Below are 3632 nucleotides of genomic sequence, written 5' to 3'. Positions count from 1 at the left end.
CCCTTGGCCAAGTGTCCTTCACACTTCAAGCAAGTGAGTGGGAGCTTCCTCTCTACTCCCTTGCCTGTCTGTGGCTCTCATCTGTGACACTGTCTACTGAAGTGGCCCAGCTTTCCACAGTGGAAGCAAGCCTTCCTCCTTTTCACTGACTTCTTGTGGTTTCCCAGCATGATGTCGTCTTCCAAGATCTGGCCTCCTCACATCATGTCCAAAATATGAAAAATGATGTTTCACTATCCATGCCTCTAAAGAGCACCCGAGTTGCACTTCTTCCAAGCCAGATTTGGGTTTTATTTTATTGGTGAGGTTTTTTGTCATTCCAATGCCTGTGATATTTAATACTCTTCACAGGTACCACAGTTCACAGTGTCAGCTCGCTCTATTTCAGTCTTCCTTATTTGTGATCCCGTATTTCAGATATGTGAAACAAAAGTGCTATGGCTTGCTTGGACCAGGCACACCTTATTCTTTAATTTAAGTTGCTGCACACTTAAATTGACAACCGTGCTTAGAAACACATTTTTTGTCATCATTTGTGGCACCAAGTTAAATTGACATCTTTGCTCTTTAGCACTTTAAAAGGTCCCTGACAGCAGACTTTCCACATGTAATACATCTTGATTTCTTGACTACTGCTACCATGGACATCAGTTGTTGATACAATAAATTGCAATCTTTAGTAACGTCAATCTTTTCTATTTATTATGATGTTGCAGTAAAGATTTTTGTATTACATTGAGGTCTGAGAGATACTGAATGCTATAGTCTGACCTTCTTCAGTAAGTGCTTGGAGTCCTCTTCATTTTCAGCAGGCAGGGTTTTGTCATGTGCCTAACACAGATTGGTGCATTTTCTTCCAGTCTCGATATAGCCTCACAAGTTATTTTGCTCAGCATAGAAATTGAATCAGTATGGTGAAAAAAATACAGTATAATGCACTCCATGTTTTATTTTAATCCATATGCTTTTTGAAAACTGCTTTTTTGGTTTATATCCCTAGTATTTATGAGTACAGTTAAGTACTCTAAAAGTCCTATTCTTAGTATTATCGGGAATTTTTTTCTTTTCTATGGAATTCTTTTCCATGGGCTAGCACAGAAGTAAACTGCCTTGTAGTATACTCTGCCATCAGCCAAGATATATCTGACATCAGCAGTGATGTTCCTCCCCAGTTCCACAACTCGTATTTCAATTTGAGTATCTGGTAGTTTCCTGTTGATGTACTGCTGCTCCGGCCATATTGGAATAATCTTCTGCAGGATTCTACCAGCATGTGATTAATTGATAAAGGGAAATAACAAGGGAGATGATTGCCTGTTTTTTCTCTGAAGGAGCAACTGGTGCATTCGAACCACTTGCCTGTTTGTTGGCAGTGCAGTTCCTTTCCACTTGGCTACCCATATACATATATGTGTATTCTTTACACACATACACACAAACGTGTGTGAGAGGGAGAGAGAAAAGAGAGAGAGTGTGTGTGTAGGATACATAGATATGTATGATATCCCAAAATGTTCTTCTCAAACACAACAAAATATACACACATCTTTAATATGCTAAAACTTTCCTTATTCCTCTAGTATTCATAGAGTTTCCAAATTATTGAGGAGTAATGATTTCAGTTTGAGGACTAAGGTGCATCTCATTCTGGCCATGGTCTTTCTGATCACTTCCTGTGCATCTGAGAGCTGGACACTGAAAAAGATGACAGAAGAAGTATTGATGCCTTTGAGATGTGATGTTGGAGAAAAGCACTGAACATTCCTTTGACGGCTAAAAGAATAAACAAATATGCCTTGGAGAGAGTGTAGCCAGAGGGCTCTTTGGAGCCAAGAGTGATGAGCCTTCACCTTACATACTTTGAGCATATTGCTAGGGGGGCTATACTGTGGAGAGGGACATGGTGCTTGGAAAGGTAGAGGTCGGCAAAGGAGAAGTCTGTCAACCAGGTGGATTCACACGGTGACTGCCATAATGGACAGTGTGTCAGGAAGAATAAAGATGAGACGAGCTGAGATCTGTTGTTCATAGAGTTGTTATGAGTCGTATCTGACTTGACAACATCTAACAACAATAACATTTAATATACACATACATTTTCACGTGTATTTACGTGTGTGTGTGTGTGTGTGTGTGTTTGTGTGTTTGTGTATGCAGGGGGCTCTGGTGGTCCACTACTAAGAAGCTGTTCTCTAATACCAGGCCCGTGCAGTTCAGATCCACTAGCTGTTCTAAGGAAGAAGGATAGGCAGTCTCCCCCTAACTGTCTCTGAACATTCTGAAGGGAGTCCGCTATGAGTTGGTTCTATCTCAGCAGCACACAGCAACATACGTTTTTATTTATATTGTGTGTACAGAACCAACAACACACATATATATTTATGTTCTTGTTATTATGTATGCTGACTCATTGCTGTCAAGTCGGAACTGACTAAAAGCTGCCCTTCTAGCAGATTTTTGGGAGCCTGTGAATTTTATGGGAGGAGATTGCCTATCTTCTGAGGAGTCTCTCTAGTGGATTTAAACCATGAAAAGTGGCAGTTCCATTAGGTTTTCAGCAGAACTCCCTGAAGACTAGGCCACCAAAGAATAAGAACCACAAGTATTTATCACTTCTGTCACTTGTCATTCTTTTGTCTAATTTTCAGATGGCATAATTTTTCATTGATCTTAAAAACTTTCAATAGTTTCTTACAACATCGATCTGCTTGTAAAATTTATCTCATTTTTATTTTTGTGAAATAGTTTTCATTTTAAAATTATCTAGGTTAACCATTTTTCTGCTTCTTGAGTATAAAATTCCATTGTCTTTTGACTTGTTTCCAATGACCAAGTCATAGTTCTTGTTTCTCTCTATATTGCCTCTCCCCGTCCCCCTTCCCCTGGCTGTTTTGAAGATTATGTGATGATGTTTTTCTAATTTTGTGAAGTGTAAAGCTTCTTCAATTTGTAAGATTCTAATTCTGTAAATCTGAAAATTTTTAGCCTTAGGTTTTATATCTGCTTGTCTCTATTTAGTATTTTAGTTAATACACACATTAGATTACTTTTCATCCTTGTTATTGCTATGTGCCGTCTAGTCATTTGTGACTCATAGCGACCCTATGTACAACAGCCCTAAACCCTGCTCTATCCTGTGCCAGTCACACTGTTTCCAACACACCCATCCCGATTACCCCAGTCACTGAATCAATCCACCTCATAGAGGGTCGTCCTCTCCTGCGCTGTCCTTCCACCCTCCCAAGCATGATGTCCCTCTCCAAGGACCTGTCCCTCCTTAAAGCATGTCCAAAGTATAAAGCCCAGTTTAACCTTCTCCAGGATGAATCTGTTTGTTTTGTTTGAAGCCCATGGCACTCTCAGCACTCTTTTCCAGCACCACAGCTCAAAGGCATCGATTCTCCTTCTGTCCTCCCTAGTCATTGTCCAACTCTCTGATGCATAACAAGTAATTGCAACGACCATGGCCTGTATCAGATGCACCTTAGTCTCCAGAGACACACCATTGCTCTTGAGTACTTTAGAGAGGTCCTTAACAGCAGACTTTCCCATCACAATACATTTTTTTTATTTTCTGGCTGCTGGTGCCAAGTGTGTTGACGATGGAGCTGAGCAAACTGAAGCTGTGAACA

At 40.3% G+C, this 3632-nt stretch overlaps 1 protein-coding gene across 1 annotated transcript in view; it reads left to right on the top strand.

Annotated features, from left to right (window-relative positions):
• Positions 1 to 3632, top strand: part of RFWD2 (ring finger and WD repeat domain 2, E3 ubiquitin protein ligase) — a 273178-nt gene that overhangs the window by 253904 nt on the left and 15642 nt on the right. The window lies entirely within an intron of this gene.

The sequence above is a fragment of the Elephantulus edwardii genome, unplaced genomic scaffold (genome assembly GCF_000299155.1).
Source record: "Elephantulus edwardii isolate Elephantulus edwardi_28Jun2011 unplaced genomic scaffold, EleEdw1.0 scaffold00061, whole genome shotgun sequence".
In the NCBI taxonomy this organism is placed as follows: domain Eukaryota; kingdom Metazoa; phylum Chordata; class Mammalia; order Macroscelidea; family Macroscelididae; genus Elephantulus; species Elephantulus edwardii.
This window is presented reverse-complemented; position numbering and strand designations above follow the sequence as displayed.